The sequence below is a fragment of the Pantherophis guttatus genome, chromosome 1, assembly GCF_059756535.1.
Source record: "Pantherophis guttatus breed Tessera chromosome 1, ASM5975653v1, whole genome shotgun sequence".
In the NCBI taxonomy this organism is placed as follows: Eukaryota; Metazoa; Chordata; class Lepidosauria; order Squamata; family Colubridae; genus Pantherophis; species Pantherophis guttatus.
In genome coordinates this window covers 82354429-82371837 of record NC_142063.1, presented here as the reverse complement: position 1 = coordinate 82371837, position 17409 = coordinate 82354429, and the positions used below count along the sequence as shown (strand labels likewise).

The 17409-nt window shown below is 34.1% G+C and overlaps 2 long non-coding RNA genes across 2 annotated transcripts; one reads left to right on the top strand and one right to left on the bottom strand.

The window, feature by feature from the left end:
- Positions 1-704: 704 nt before the first annotated feature.
- On the bottom strand, positions 705-3092 carry LOC117666088 (uncharacterized). The gene is made up of 2 exons (XR_004591606.2): positions 2845-3092; positions 705-1061 (listed from the first exon to the last, which is right to left on the bottom strand). It is a non-coding gene; the product is annotated as an uncharacterized LOC117666088 (long non-coding RNA).
- An 826-nt stretch (positions 3093-3918) lies between these two features.
- Positions 3919-16931, top strand: LOC117666089 (uncharacterized). The gene is made up of 3 exons (XR_009621300.2): positions 3919-4004; positions 12880-12975; positions 16751-16931. It is a non-coding gene; the product is annotated as an uncharacterized LOC117666089 (long non-coding RNA).
- Positions 16932-17409: the final 478 nt, after the last annotated feature.

The following is a 17409-nucleotide window of genomic DNA, read 5'->3' as shown; positions in this document are numbered from 1 at the left end:
TACTATTTTAGTAACACTTAAATCAATCCATAGAATTAGGGGGAAATTAGCATATTGACCAATTTAGCATACAGTACTCCGTAGCTAAGGATTCAAACAAAGATTCTTCAATGTAATTGAAAGATGGAGATTTAGGACAGACAAAAAAAAGGGGGGGGATCTATGTATAGTTGATAATGAAACTCACTATTATAAAACGTGAAGTTACAGACACCTGGCTTCAAAAACGGTTGGACAAATATGTGGAAGATAGGATTATCAACGGATAGTAGGCATGGCTGCAAAATCCTACCTTGGGCTTTAGAGGAAAAAGAAGCCTTGATAATAGGTAAAATCCTTGAGAAGTTTCACTTATGGGTCCTTTCTTTCTTTCCTATTAACAGGTTTTAACTTTATACTTCATTCTCATACACAAATCATTAGGATCCTACTGTGTGTGGAAACGATCAGATTGTAGCTTGGAACCCTTACAAAGCTGAAAGCCTAATTCAGCTTTAAGAACAGTTTGCTTTAAGTCAGCTGAATTATAGATCCATGTTTGGTTTTCGTAATCAGAGATCAAGGAAGTCCACTTAGATACATCATACATATGCATGCTCCAGCTTTATCTTTAGGCAATTTAATGACATTGTGAAAGCTATAAGGCAAAAGCACTGAATCAGAAAGGAGAAATACTAAAGAACAAAAGAAGCCAATGGAAGAAGTCATTTGTACATTGGTAGTTTAATGCTCTGAATGCTCATCAGAATACTTGCTCTGAAATGAAACGAAGTGTCTGTTGAAGATGAAAAAAGTTGGGCTCTCATTTTGCAGGAACAAGTTTCTCCTGAGTTACCCATTTAATTAGACAGAAGTAGAGTACATACAATCACAGCATGAGCACCTTTTGATTGGCACTCCGCAAGTGGGATTTGGTGAGAATATACAGCGGCTGCTGTCATGCACAGAGTAATAATGTGATTTCAGATTGAATTAAGCAAGTTATGAGAACAAAGCTCCTAGGGGAATGTTTGTGCCCAATTATCCATTCTATACATTTATGACTTCATTGAGAAATGGATCTGCAAATAGGAGAAAATATGTTATATATAAAAAGTATAATATATAGCAAGAACAATGCATGTGAACCTGCCTAGTCTGCATTTTAGTACCTTTATACAAACTGATGCCCTGTTATTCTTCTAGCTTTCAAACCTCTCTGACAGTTGTTATATATTATTAAAAATGGGCAAAAATGAGAAAGAATTACACTAAAATGGCCATATTGAACAAAATATGATAAGCATATTTATATATACATATAGTTTAGAAAATATATATATATTTATATGCATACCACACATATGAATAGTGGTTACTATTGTTGAATAATAATAATAATAATAATAATAATAATAATAATAATAATAATAATAATAATAATAATAATAATAATAATAATAATAATAATAATAGTAAACAACGACCTGGCCATCGAAACTACATGGCTATGGATGAAACATGTAACAGTGATACCCATTGTCATCAGGGCACTTGGTACCATGTCCAAGAATTTTATAAGATACATAAACAAATTGCAGCTTCCTGCAATAACACCAGCGGAGCTGCAAAAAACTGTGCTACTTGGAACATCGTACATCTTAAGAAGGTACTTGGTTGATACCTAGGATGCTGGCAGCAACCCGTATCAACCACTAGCACCAGTCAATGGTATTTGTGATGCATTTTTGAATGTTCAGTTGACTGAGTTTCATGTTTAGTGAATAAAGTAAATAATAATAATAATAAATTTTGTTATAGTCATCCTATTCCAAAGGACTCTGTGCAGCTTATAACTTTCAATATACAACTAAAAATAATTTGATTTAATTGGAGAAAAGACAATATCTATGTTTATTGCTGACTGGAAACCCCTTATGCATTTTTTGTATAAAACTTAAAAAATAAACTTACAATTATGGTTTTGATGATTAGAGCAGTGCCCCCCAACCTTTATAGCTTGGTGGCCCGGTTGGGAGGGAGATGGGAACTAGGCTGCATGAGTGGTGGGTTGGTGTGCAAACACGTGCATGCAGATGAACTCACAAGAGCAGCAGACTGGCGAGCATGTGCATGCATATGCAGCTAGGCCAGTCAAGATGTGTGCATGCATGTGTGCACCAGTCCACCACTTGTGTGAGTCAAGCTGTGTGCATGCGTGTATGTGCCAGCCCACTCTCACACAGCCCAGTTGCAAATAGGCTATGGCCCAGTAATGGGCTGCAGCCCAGGGGTTAGGGATCTCTGAATTAGAGGATAGATTATATGAAGAAGGGAGTCATTATGTAATTCTAGAAAAAGAAGTAAATTTTTAATTATACCTATAACTGTTATAAAGAATATTGGAAGCCACTTCTTTATGTCTTTTTTTCTTTCATTTCTACTGTTATGTTTTTTTTTCTTTCTTGCCTATATCTTTTTTCTTTTTTACCTATATCTCTGATTTCTCTTTTTTTTCTTCCTCACTCTATATTAATATTTATTAGTTTTTAGCTTTGTTTTTAAAACTTTCAATAAAATTGAAATGGTTCTTTGAAGAAAAGAGTATTTAGTTTCTTGCCCTTTGCTTCTCTAGTAAATCTCCTTAGCTTGGTAGCCAGTACTGCCAGTCTTTGTTTAGCAGTCTCTAGGGCAGGGGTATCCAACTTTGGCAACTTTAAGACATGTGGACTTCAACTCCTAGAATTTCCCAGCTAGGCATACTAGTTGTGGAATTCTGGGAGTTGAAGTCCACAACTCTTAAAGTTACCAAGGTTAGACACTCTTGCTTCAGATGGAGTCAGACCTTTGTATTTTTTTCAGTACCTGAATCTTATCCTTTCTTTCCATAGCCTTCTGTCATTCTACCAGTTGACTTAACTTTTCTCTGTTGTCTTGATCTTAGCCTCCAACCACTATGCTATTCAGCTACTCATTTATACATACATGTGCAAATAATACACAATTAAAAATAACTGAAAATAAAACCACTTAGAACCACCACCTAGACAAAAACAAACAATTCAAGCAAAACAAAACAAACCCCATGAAACTAACATACTAATCCAAGGTCTGAGAACAGAGCCAGAATCTTAAGGGCATTCTAGAACCCTAAAAGAGTTAGGACCATACATAATAGGAGTTTGAGGGTGGGGGAGAATAGAGCATTGTTCCAGAAGGCAGAGGCTGATAACGTTGAGGCAACCTGGAGCGCACCTACTCTGCCTAAACCTATCAGGTTAGGTTTAAAATGATAAGAGAAAGCCGGTCCTTCAGCTAACCGGATCCTACATCATAAAGATAAAAACCAGCATCTAGAATTGCACCAGGAAGCCAACTGTTAGACAATCTGGTTCATGTAGCAGCAATGATACATGGGTGTAATGAAAAATGCTCATTACTGCCTCGCACGTCTGCATTTAAGACTGACTATGGATATATGGTACATATGCCAGGAGCATGAGAGCCCATTGATATTAATGCCATGGTAATTAATAGTAATAACAGTGCCCTATACTTTAGGACAGAAAGAGCACCAAAGATCCAATGAAAGCAGAAGAGGATGAGTGATCAGCTTCACTAACTGCTGAAGCCAGAATGGACCACAGAATTTGCATAACACATCACTAATGATTTCATCATCTGTCATAAAAAATCAGTTAGCTGTCAGAGCATATTACCCTACCATTCTGCTATACACACATACATTTCTTCTGCAACTGCATTTTTTTCCCTACCGGCCCTCAATTTGATGAAAGAAAAGCTCCTTTTCTTGAAATTTATTTCAAAGGAGAAGTCAGTCAGTCAGTCTGTTATCTATTATCTATCAATCTATTAGCATCTATTATCTATTATCATCTATTCTCTATTCTCTCCATCCCTCTCTCCCTCCCTCTCTTTCAATTTTTAAGGTGAAAGGAGAAAAGAACTTCAGAATGATTGTCATGGGTTGAAGATGATATTCTTGCTTACAAGATGGCTTAAAGGTATGTGTGCTTTTGTACTTCATTGTACAATCATCTCTCCAGCAATCTATAACCTCTCTGGCTTTTAGTCTCTGGTTCAATCCCAAGAAAACTCAAAAATGCTATTGTCAAAATTAAATGGGTATCCAGTCCTTTACAACTTGATACACACACACACAAACACACACACACACACACACACACACACACACACACACACACACACACATCTTCCTGGAGAAATTTGAAGAATCAATTCACCCATTCTCTCTGCTCACAAAATATATAGAGAATATCAAAACACTTGAGGAGTTCAACACTGGTGTGTCTCCCATACCCTATTTACAGAATTCTGTCATAAATTACAAATTACTGATCTATCTCAGTTGACCCTCCCAGTTTTTATATGCTGTGCTCCAATGATTAGAAGGAAGTTACTACTTTTCTTCACAACTTCCTTTGAAGAGATACTTTAATCAAAGCTCCAGTGAAATAAAACATTCTTTTCAATATTCTGCATACCAGGGGTGAAATCCAGCAGGTTCTGACAGGTTCTGGAGAACCGGTAGCAGAAATTTTGAGCAGTTCGGAGAACCTGCAAATACCACCTCTGGCTGGCCCCAGAGTGGGGAGGGAATGGGGATTTTGCAGTATCCTTCCCCTGCCACACCCATCAAGCCACACCATGCCCACCAAGCCATGCCCACAGAACCGGTAGTAAAAAAATTTGGATTTCACACTGCTGCATACCCTTTATACCTCAATCTAATTTCTACTAGACTGTGCAGCCTATATGGATAGCACCCAGTCCTTCACACATATCACAAACAATGCGAAACATATGGAGCAAATGCCTTTATGCTGATTTTGCAGATATGCTACTAAAGTTTTCCTTATTGGGCGTGGGGTGGGCTTTTAATCACTGGAGATCACAGGAAAATACAGAAAAGCTTTGATGTGATCTTACATAAGAATTCATCTATTTTCTATTTACCTTTCTTTCTTTGCATTTCACATATGCACTTCAATAATTCAGATGGGGAAGAGTAGACAGTGAAAGGCATAAAACTATGCTTATATATTGCAATGTACACAGTAAGTTTGTATACATAAAATTTACTTGGATTCAGATGGGAAATGTAATTAAAAGCTCTGTATGAATCCATAATCATACTGTACATATTGCATTCTTCTTGAGTCTTTTGAAAAAGTAGATTTGCTGAGGAAGAACTGGAGATGGATCTGAATTCTCTGGATAATTCACGACAAGGCCAAAGGAGCGTTTATAACATGGGTTGTAATTAGCATTATCTTCAAGATTCTCTTTTGAGATGGACTGTATAGGTCAGAAATCAGCAACCACTGGTAGCAGTAAGCCTACATTAAGCTTTTCATAGCATGAAATAGCATACAGTCACAAGTAGGCAGAGTTAGCAACCCAAATATGCCTAATTTATTTAGGGGCATTTAATGGTTAAAATTGATTCTTTGTGTTTCTGCAATCCTATGAAATGTTTACATTTTGGGGACCTAGTCAAAAGTCCTCAAAAGGATATTAGTACCCTTTATACACGATGTTAGCAGAATGTTCTCTATCCCTGTTGTAGATGATTGAAACAAACTGTCCTAAGGAAAAAATATAGTTTAAGATCTTCAGTTTACAAATATCCATGTTTTTTTGCGTTTGTGCCAAAACATCACACAAATAATGGAGGAGCAATCAATATTCCTCTTTCCAAACAAGAAGTGTACATAATATTGTTTGATTATGGACGACCAACCTGAGTTTTGGTTTGCCTTTAAATATCCCATATGCTATTTACCAGAATTTCATATTTCTTCCTACTATGCCCACAGCCCAACTATCTACCCTTCACAAAATGCTAACATTTTTATTAGGAGCATTTAAAATGTTTCACAGTTGCTGGACTATTTCTCTTGATTAGCCAGCAGCTGTTAGATGTTTTTTAATAATTTTCATTGGGTCTGCTAAAATGCTGGAGCTAATTACTTATAATTTCACATCAATTTACTAATTTGAAAGCCAACAGGATGTCCCCTGCCATAAATGTGCCAGGATTTGCTTTTAATGGCCTCAACCCAGCTGGCTGTTTTTGGGTCCAATCATGCCTCATCCAAGCTTCAAATGTGTATTTGTCTAGGTTCTCATCAAAATTGAACATTGTTGATAACCAGAACATTTTTTTCAGGAAAGTAGAAAGCATTTTTTTTTTATCAAGTACAGGTTGTCCTATAGTCTCTTTTCCTTAAAAGTGAGCATGAAAAATAGGATAAAACCAAGCAATGTTTGTTATATAAAGCAATACTTAAGACATCTGTAAAACTTAAATATGGAAAAACAGGAAATTGCTGTGATGCATTTGCATTCTGCACTGCACTGTATTAATATCAGAGGCAGTTTGGATTAAATTTGAATGACAGAGCAGGATACGCTACTTATTTTTCAAGCCAAAGACTTCAACAGAGTTGGCCAAGACAAAAAATAAATATGTTTAGTTTTAACAGTTAAATCACGTTATTTCACTTTTTATACAGTTCCCCAACCATCCTCTGAAAAAGTTATAATTTAGCAAAGCAACTTTTGGAAGGGGTCTAGGAACCATACAATATTTTAGTGGGCCATCCCCCACCCCCCGGAACTACAGGTTCTGTCTCTGTAAATCAGTGTTTCTCAACCTCAGCAACTTTAAGATATGTGGAGTTCAGCTTTCAGAATTCCCCAGCCACCATGGTATGTTTTGGGAATTGAAGTCAACTCCTGTTAAAGTTGCTTGAGACTGAGAAAGACTGCACCAAATTAAAGATTTACTTTGCCATGGACTGTGGCACTTGCAGTATCAAGTGCTGCAGAACCGAACTATAGAACTTGAGCATAAGACCATAGTTCCTGTTGCCAGTGGGAAATTAGTCTAGAAAATTCTTGGTTTAGGCAATTCAGTGACATTAAAATGAGAATCTACTTCTATCATCTGATGTAAAGTTTTCATACTGAATCAAGCTCACAGGGTTACTTTCTATTGTCCTGCACTATGGAAGCTGACTTTTAAAATTCTGGTTACTTGAATACTATGCATTTTATGTCTGCCTTTCCTGAATGCCTGACATATATGCGCAGGTATTCACCGCAGCCTACATTAACTGCTTTCTCAATTACTCTTTTTTAAAACTACAATTGACAAGTCTATTACTAAAAACTGATCCAATATATTCATTGTATTTCTTATAAATAATTTGGAGGAAATGATTCACCCTAACCCCTTGCTAAGGATGGATTTGAACATTATTTCCTATAACTGAATCCAACATACAGTGGATTTGATCTTTTAATTCACATATCAGACGGCAAAAGAAACAAACACAAACTTACCATTTGTCTTTCCTGATACTACAGAAGAAGAGTAATTACTAACACTTTATTTTTCTCCTTATTACTGTAACTATGGTTGAAAAATTAAAAAGTATAAGGTTTTAGTAACTCTTCTAGAAAGTTAATCTTTCCTAGAGATTTCTCATTATGTCACAAACCGGAAATGGTTTCAGATAGAAGATTTTTCTCTGCTCTGTCTTCCATATAATGAGTAGGAAGTACAATGAGACAAGACAAGACCTTTCATTTAATGTATGTAAAAACTGATAGAAAAGCCACTAACAAATAATAGAAAATTGACCACAATCTACTTAGCATCTATCGGTAAAATCCAGTTAATATCTGTTAAGCATAGAAAAAGTGCTTAAAAATTCAGGAAAATAAATAATTTTGTGCCCAAATAAATGTCAATGTTTCCATGCTTAAAAGCTGAAATATTAATGAAAAATATTATTTTATTAGTGATTCCTTGAACAGATGACTATTAGTTATTTAGTATTTAAAGTTATTAAAGTTCCAAGCTAACTATTTCACTTGAAGGAACAGATACTTTTAAAAGAATGTCTCTCCAGAGCATGTTAGAGTTACTCCAGAGTATCATCATCAAAATATAAAAATGTGGCAGCAAAATCATATCATAGAACCCTAAGGGAATGCTTAGGTCATTGACCCCAACTTCTTTTTCTTTTTAGCTCAGGAATCCAAATTAAATATCCTTAACTGATAGATGACTAACTTATACTTCAAAATATTCAGTAAAAGAGAGTCTACTGTTTCTCTGGGTAATTGGTTGAACTGTTCAACTGCTCTTAGTATTAGAATTTTTTATTCTCTAACATTCTGTCAGAATCTGTTTTATAACTTAAATCCATTATTCTCTGAGCCAAACTTTAAGAAGCTGTACCTTCTTCTGTGGGCTATCATTTCAATATCCTACTTGAATAACTACTTAAAAATATATCCTATTTCAAAAGTGCTACTATATTTTTCACCACACCTTACCAATCCAGATTTCCCATTTCGAGATTGAGCATACACAGTGTCTCCTTATAACACTTTGTTTTAAATTCCCTAATAATTCTCATTGTTCCTTGAACTTGGAATAACTGCACTTATTCCAGTTTTCTCAATCTTTCTTAAAGGGTTCTTCCCCAAACTGGACAATACATGTGGTAGGATCTTATAGAAGACAGTTTCCCACCTAAAAAAAGTACCATATTTTTCAGACTATAAGACACACTGGTGTATAAGATGCACCAGGATTTCGAAGAGGTAAGTAAGAAAAAAAGTTTTTGCCCTCCCTGATCCCCAGGAGCTCTTTACAGATCTCCCATACCTTCTGCACGCCCCGTTTTTTTTTTCAAAAATAGCCTGTTTTTTGGCTGATTTTGCAAAAAACGGGGTGCACGGAGGGTTTGGGAGGCCTGCAGAGTGCTCCTGGGGCTGGGGGAGGGCAAAAGCACCCCTGTTTTTGCAAAAAAGGCCCCGCTTTTGTGAAAAATGGGTGTCTTTTTGCCCTCCTCAGCCTCCAGGAGCACTCTGCAGGCCTCCCAAACCCTCTGTGCACCTCATTTTTGTGAAAAATGGGCCCATTTTTCACAAAAATGGGATGAGCAGGGTAGGGCTTCAAGAGGCCAAAAATGGCTGTATTCGGTGTATGAGCCACACCAACATTTCCACCCTCTTTTAGGGGGGGAAAAGTGTGTCTTGTACTCTAAAAAATACAGTAGTTTATATCATGCAGGTGTGAGAAAAAGGCGCAAGAATTTAAACCTTTATTTCATTATAAATAGAGCTTGTATTTAAAACATAGCAGTGGCTCGTTTTTTATATATATAAAGGCTTTGTCAACCTTTATGATATATCTTATTACAAACTCTCCAGTATTTTGTACTTTGACACATTCTCAAGCAAATGTTGGTGGTCAGCAGCAAGGATTTGGTTTTATTTTTTATTTTGGCAGAAAACCAACTCTTAAGATTTGTATAAATCAAGTTTGGCACTAAATCAGAGAAGCTTTGCTTGGTTTCTATACTTAACCTTTTTTGAAAATCAAAATATGGAATGCGACCTTGATAATTTGTGGCATTTGATAGTGTATAAGATGAAATCTTTCCAAACTACCTTGGAATTGAATTGGATAGGATTGTCTTTTTTTTTTTTTTTTGCGAGTCTGATTGGTCCAATTGTGAAGAATAAATTTGTGTGAAATCTGTTCCATTGTGCTGAATGTAGTCATCAGGGAACATTACACTGTTTTGTTTTATTTCCTTTTTAAAATTGTTTTTATTATGCATTTTCTTTTGTTATACATAACGTTTTCATTTCTGCAATGGCAGTGCACTATATCACATCTCTTTTAAATACACAGTTTTATACACACCATAATTATAACCATTTTCCTCATAATATGAAAATAATACATACAATGTAATCTTCCCTTCTGATCACCCGATACAATTTAATCTATAATCAAGTATAATCCAGTAATAATATTGCTTATATATATATATATATATATATATATATATATATATATATATATATATATATATATATATATATATATATATATATATATATATATATATATATATATATATATATATATATATATATGATATTCTTTATTGCTGATAAAGAAATAAAGGGAGACTAGTATAGATCTATTTCAAACTATTTAGCTCTCATCAGCTAAATGGCTTGAAATAGATCTATACTAGTCTCCCTTTATTTCTTTATCAGCAAAATATAAATTTGGTATAAAATGGTTTGTCATGAATGCGACTGCTTGAGGGCTCCTGGATTGGAGCTGAAAGGTGAAAGGGATGCAGTATGCTCCCTTCCACATGCTGAGGTAGACCAGGTGTCATATATAACCATTTATAAAATAAGTCCCAAGTTAAATAGTACTCTACTTCCTTTTTATCCTTAATTTTCATTGTTAACCTGTCCATTTCAGCAGTCTTATATTTTCTTTATTACATTTTCATCTATAGGTATATTTCTGTTTTTCCAATTTTTTGCGTACATAATCTCACTGCCATTATCACATGTAATATTAAATATGGAGTTCTTTTATTATATTTTCCCAGTAATATACCTAGCAAGAACAATTCTGGTTTTAAATCTTTTTGTTGTATTGTCATTTCTTCTAACCACCTTTTTATCTTTAACCAATATTTTTTCACCTTTGGACAGGTCTACCACATATGGTAATAGGAACCTAGTATCTGTTTACATTTCCAGCTCGCTGGCGATGTCTTTTGGAACATCTTTGCCATTCTTGCTGGTGGCAAATGCCACCTGTAGAACATTTTGTAAAGGTTTTCTTTATATGTTGTTGACATCGTTAGTTTGTAGTTTCTTTCCCAAAGTTTTTGCCAATTGTCTAATTCTATAGTATATCCAAAATTTTGGCCCATACTATCATGGTTTCTTTTACATGTTCTTCTTCCATTTTAAAATTCAATAAGTAGCTATATATTTTCTTTATTATCTTATCATCTGTCCCTAGAAATATCTGATCTAGTTCTAGGGCTTCTTTATAGAATCTATATATTTCAGCATCTTTCTTGTATCTCATTTGTATTTGGATATATGGCCACCAGTCCAAATCGATTCTTTGATTTTTTTAGTTCCTGTTTTGATTTTAAGTTCCCTTGTTCGTTTAGGATATCTTTATACCTTAGGAGTTTTTTCCAGTTCAAGAGCATTTGGATGTATTAGCGCTTCCATCGTGGATAGCCAGACTGGTATTTTCATGTAATGTTTCTGTTTGATTTTTTCTCCATACTAAGAGCAGAGCATTCCTGATATAATGCCTCCCATACCACGTAAATGCGTGCCACCCCAATTGTGTCCTTCTAAAGTCAACTTTCTTCTGTTTTTCAAGTTTATCCACTCTTTCATCCATGTGAGCACCGAAGCCTGGTAATACAGCTCCCAATCTGGTAGTCCAATCCCCCTCCTCTATTTTTGGTATCTTATAACTTTTTCAATTTGATTCTTGGTTTTTTGCCTTGCCAGACAAACTTTAAAATCAATTTGTTTAGGTCCTCAAAAAACTTTTTTTCTAGTTTTATCAGAATTGCTTGAAATAAAAATAGCAGTTTTGGTAAAATATCCATTTTTGTTGTGGCTATCCTTCCGACCAACAACAACTGTAGATTTCTCCATTTTTCCAAGTCTGTCTGCTCATTTGCAAACATTCAGAAGATTTTGCTGCCTTGTCATCAAGATATTGAATTCTCAAAGTGTTGACAATACTCCCCTCTTTTCCTTTTTTTAAAAAACTAACTTAGAACAGAGGTATGGGTCTTAACTGCCTTTCTTTATTTGAGAAAGTGCATGAATTTGCACAGTTGATAATTATTTATACAATATTGAAACCTTTGTGCTGCTGTTTGAGTCCTCTTGTTCAAAACAATAGTTTAGAAATATCTCAATAAACTATTTTGAAGAAAAGAACTAGTACAACCTGCTTAACTCCAAGACTGAACATTTCCCCTGGATATTCCAGCATCCATGATAACTTTTTCCTTAGTTTCAGCTGACTAGAAAGAACATACAATTTATTCCTTCTCTGGGTATAGAAACCTTGTACATTAAAATAGCACTTCTATTAATAATATATTTAATGGATCTGTCTTTCGTTTAATGCAACTAGAGAAGTTTAGAGTGTACAAAATGTTACTGTCCCGTCCCTTTTAAAAAAATGAAATTACATTGTTTAATAATTCATCAGTTTTAGCTGTCAGTTAATAATATTTCCGATTATATTGTTTTTTTCATGCTTTTATTGAATTAATACTGTATAAAGCATTGATTTACTCTAATTAGGCATTGAAGTTTTTATTCAACTTAACTTAACTTAAGTTAATCTGCTTAACCTGCTTAACTGTGCTATTTATGACATAACCTTCTGTCACATTTTAAATTATGATCACAATTATTATTTTTGTTATTATTATCTATCTACCTCTATGTGGGAGATGGGCAGTTTCAAATTTTGATCTGTAAATATTTTTTTAAAAAAGATACCTATCTATGGTTAATTTCTGCTAGTTTAGCATTTTTAAAAAGAAAAGAAATTATGGATTTGAGCCAAGCACACATACACAAATAAAACAACTCAGACAGTATTTGTTTCTATGTAACCTTTTCTGTTCCATGTACTATAAATGTCCATTTGTTAATTTTTTAAAAAAGGAATGATCAATAAATCTATTGATGGCATTTTAGATTGTCAGCAAAACAAAATTAGAGCAAAGAAACCCCCTTCCCCATAATTTATAATGCAATCCAAGTTAATGGGACACTCCAGGATACTAAAAGTACTGCCAATTCTTCAGATGATAATATGCAAATGAAGAACTAGAAACATTTATCTATCCTGTCCCTCCCCCCCCTAATTTTCCCACCATTTCCTTACCTCGCTTTTGAAAGCAAAATGATGCAATCAACACAAAATAGTTTTAAAGCTGTCCCATGTTTCTATGATTTTAGAGTCTTTAAAAATTACTGAGGGAATCTCCTAAAGTCCTACACTTCCAGCATGGCATCTTCCAACTTCCTGTGCTGTAGAGAAGGGGAATTTATAATGTGAGTAAAAAAGTAGGGATATAATATTGTAATGTTTATGAAGAATTGATGATGATGGTAATGATACTTTTTTTGATCATTATTATATTTAAAAGCAGATCTTTGTTGTGGGTCTGAGAACCACTGCAAAAATTATTGCCATGTTGGATGTAAACTAAATGCTGGTGGCTCTATTTTAATCAGTATATGCTCCTGTGAGAGGGAGGGAGGGAGGGAGGGAGGGAGGGAGGAAGGAAGGAAGGAAGGAAGGAAGGAAGGAAGGAAGGAAGGAAGGAAGGAAGGAAGGAAGGAAGGAAGGAAGGAAGGAAGGAAGGAGGAAGGAAGGAAGTCTCGTCTAGTGTCCCATAGACTCTAACATTATGGAGCAGATTTTGTGACAGTCATAAGAAATGGAGTAAATTGCAGAACATGTCTTCCTTCCCAATACATTGAAGGAAGTCTCTGCTGAATCTGAGATCTTTCTGTGAATTGGAGGCAACTTTGCAGATAATTCTGTGTGAATAGAAAAGGGAGACAGTCAAAAGATCAGAGATGACAAAGATCAGAAAGATCAGAAGATTTCTGTTACTATTAAGAATTGCTGTTCATCAACTACAAAATATGCAAATTGGGGAAAAATTTGGGAAAATTATAGCAGAAATCTATACCAAGCAATTAGCAAGGATAATTATGAATGATGACATAACAGACAAATTTAATATAACAAAAGGAGCCAGACAAGGCTGTCCACTTTCCCCCTTACTATATATTCTATCATTGGAAATCCTGTTGAAAAAAATTAGAGAAGACCAAGGAATTGAAGGTTTAAGGATCAATAGAGAAGAATACAAAGCTCAAGCCTTTGCTGATGACCTAGTATTTTTGACAGAAAATCCTATGGAATCTATACCTAATTTGTTCCAAAAAATAGAAGAATTTGGAGAAGTGGCCAGACTAAAAATCAATAAAAGTAAATCGAAGCTAATTGTAAAAAACCTTACGGAAATCCAAACAAAAGATTGACAGATAATATACAAATCCAAACAACAACAAAAATAAAATATCTAGGAATCTGGTTATCTACAAGAACATCAGCAATTAAAGAAAACAATTATGATAAATTACTAGAACAAACAAAGAAAGACTTAGAAAAATGGGAAAATTTACACATTTCATTCCTAGGAAGAATTTCGGCCATCAAAATGACTATATTACCTAAATTTTTATATTTGTTTCAGGTCACCCCAATTAAAATAGATAAACTGTTTTTTGAGAAGCTGAATAAAATAACATCTAAATTTATATGGCAAGGGAAAAGGCCACAAATAAAATTTAAGCTGCTTCAGGATACAAAAGATAGAGGTGGAGCTGCACTCTCTGACTGGGAGGTATATTACCAAGCAGCAGTACTATCGTGGGTCAAAGATTGGATAGAATTAAAGGATTCTGGAATTTTAACAATTGAGGGACACAAACTCCAAACTGGCTGGCACTCCTTTATGTGGGATGAGAAATACAAAACACATTCATATTTTAAAAGACACACAATAAGAAACTCATTATTACAAATTTGGCTTAAAATTAAAAAACAATATTATATGAAGATACCAAATTGGCTAGCACCGGCAGAATCAATTAGGCACCCAAATTTAACAGATAAGACAAAAATAATTAGATATAAAGATATAATTGACTATCAAGGCAAATTAAAGACAAAAAAACAATTGGAGACAGATTTACACAGAGAAATAGACTGGTGGACTTATACTCAAATACAATCCAAATACAGAGAACATATAAAAACATATGAAATTTATAATCAAAAACAAGAAATAGATAAAATTATATTAGATTCAGAAAATAAATTAATTAGTAGAATTTATAAATTTCTTCTACGCTATAAATTGGAAGAAGAGACAGTCAAAGAAACGATGATTAAGTGGGCTCAAAACATCAAACACACAATACCTTTGGAAAAATGGGAAAAGTTCTGGCAGGTAAACCTAAATTTAACGAAAGCAACAGTGTACAAGGAAAACCAACTGAAAATGTTTTATTGGTGGCATATGTCTCCAACCAGATTGGCAAAAATACAACCTAAAAATAGCCCGATTTGTTGGAAGTGCAAAAAGGCACAAGGGACTTTCTATCATTTATGGTGGACGTGCCCGGCAGCAAAAAAATTTTGGTCTAACATCAAAAATTGGTTGGAACAAATAACAAAAACACAGATTGAAAAAGAACCAGAAACATTTCTATTAGGAATCTTTAACAAATCATACCCTAAGGATATCAAATATCTCACAATTCACATATTAACTGCTGCAAGAATAACCTACGCAAAAAATTGGAAGCAAGAAAAAATACTAAGTGAAACAGCAGTAATAGGGAAAATTTTAGAACGCGCTGAAATGGATAGGTTAACCAAAGAATTACAAGAAAGAGAAGAATCAGACTATTATAAAATATGGAATAATTGGTATAATTGGTTAAAAATCAGAAATATACAAAAAATATAGGGGAAATATTACCGATTTAAATATATATATATAATATAATATATATAATATTATATATATATAATAAAAATGTTATTAGATTAAGGAGAGGTGAAGGATAAGTAGAATTGTAGAATGTCACTCTGAAAAAATGCTTAAGAAGAAATTACACTCTTTTTGTGTATATGTTGTATAAATGTTTGTTGTGTATATGTTACGTATGTCTTTTTTAATATTTATATTCAATAAAAACTACTTTTAAACGAAGAATTGCTGTTCATCAAAAGTCCTTAAGCAATTGCTTAAGTATAGTTTTGAAAATTGTAGCTTCCCCCCCCCCATTGATACCATATAGGATTATTGTAAGCAAAGTTGGGTATGGGTGGGAAGGAACAACATAACTTCCATTGCAGTCCAAACAAATAATCTATTTCAGCATTATTTCCATATTATTTATCAAATATGCCTCCTACCTATGGTGTTAAAATGTTCAAGTCCCAAAAAAAAACCCCACAATGTACTGTCAAATAATTCAATTAGCTAGGCTAGCCATCTATCACTGGAGCTCTGTGATTAAAATGTCCCCAGTTATCAACTCTATCATCCATTAGTCAAAGGTAAGATCCATTTCAGCAGAACATTATCATCAAAATGAGGTGCCGCAAATTTGATTAATCAGGTCCTAATTACCTAAGACTGACACAGAACATTTTAATACATTGCATGAATGTGTTAGAGGATAGAAATAATAAAGAGCAAGCAAGCATATACACTATTCTTCAGATTTCAATACTGACATTTTTAATTTTTAGTGCGTTGTTAAAACAAGATGTTATTAACCTTTTCTTAGCATTCTATCTAAAAATTGCCCATTCCTACCTTCCTAGAATCTTTACCCCCAAAATACTTTCTTCATTTGATAGCAAGAAGTTTGTCAGATGAGGTGATTCTGCAAATAAAACTTTCAATATAATTAATGTTACATGTTTATCAGTCAAAGAATTAAAATACATAAAAAGAAAGGGCAATTGGATGAGTTATACCAGCAAAAAACAAACAAACTGGTAGTTGTGATGTCCAATTACACATATGGAAATGAGCACTTTATGTCTTGAGCAATCACAGATTAGAAATGTATAGAAAATGTATATTTCTAAAATGACCAGATATAAAAGGATTCTTGTTCCCCTTAAATTCAATTAGCACAAGATATTAATCATATATATGGAACAATAAAGTTCTACCTTTATTTTTTTAATTATTACCAAAAACATGTTCTGTTTTATGTATTTTGGCAGATACAGTGCTTTTCATCCATGAAAGACAAATTGACCCCACTGAAATTTTCTCTGACACATCTGTTAAAGTTGTAGAAACACTGGCTATCTTTGCATCTGTCAATCAAAGGCCTACATTCAAGGTATGTGAAATGTTTGAAATATTATCTCCGAAATAATAAACATTGTATACCCTTTCTCATTCCAGGTGTTCAAGGTGACTTACTTGGAGATCTTCTTTCAATTTAATACCACAGAAATAATCCTGTCAAGAATGATGATGTTTTTTAAGTTATCCATTCTGCCACTTCTCCTTTACGGATTACCTCAGTTACCAAATGATAATTTTAAAAAAATGATTTTCTAACCAGTTTACACATTTATGACCAAATGTTTTGTACTTAACAACAAAAGCCTTCAGAAACTGAGTAAAGTCTGGTCACTTTCAGTCAGCCATTTCAGGGAGCTGGAAGAGATTAATCAACTAATTAAGGTCAAGATTTTTAAAGTAGCTCAAGTGATCTACACAGCATTCTCTCTTTCTCTCTCTCTCTCTCTCTCTCTCTCTCTCTCTCTCTCTCTCTCTCTCTCTCTCTCTCTCTCTCTCTCTCTGTGTGTGTGTGTGTGTCACATACACACTTAGTGACCATTCTAGATGAGGAGAGGGTATAGACATTCAA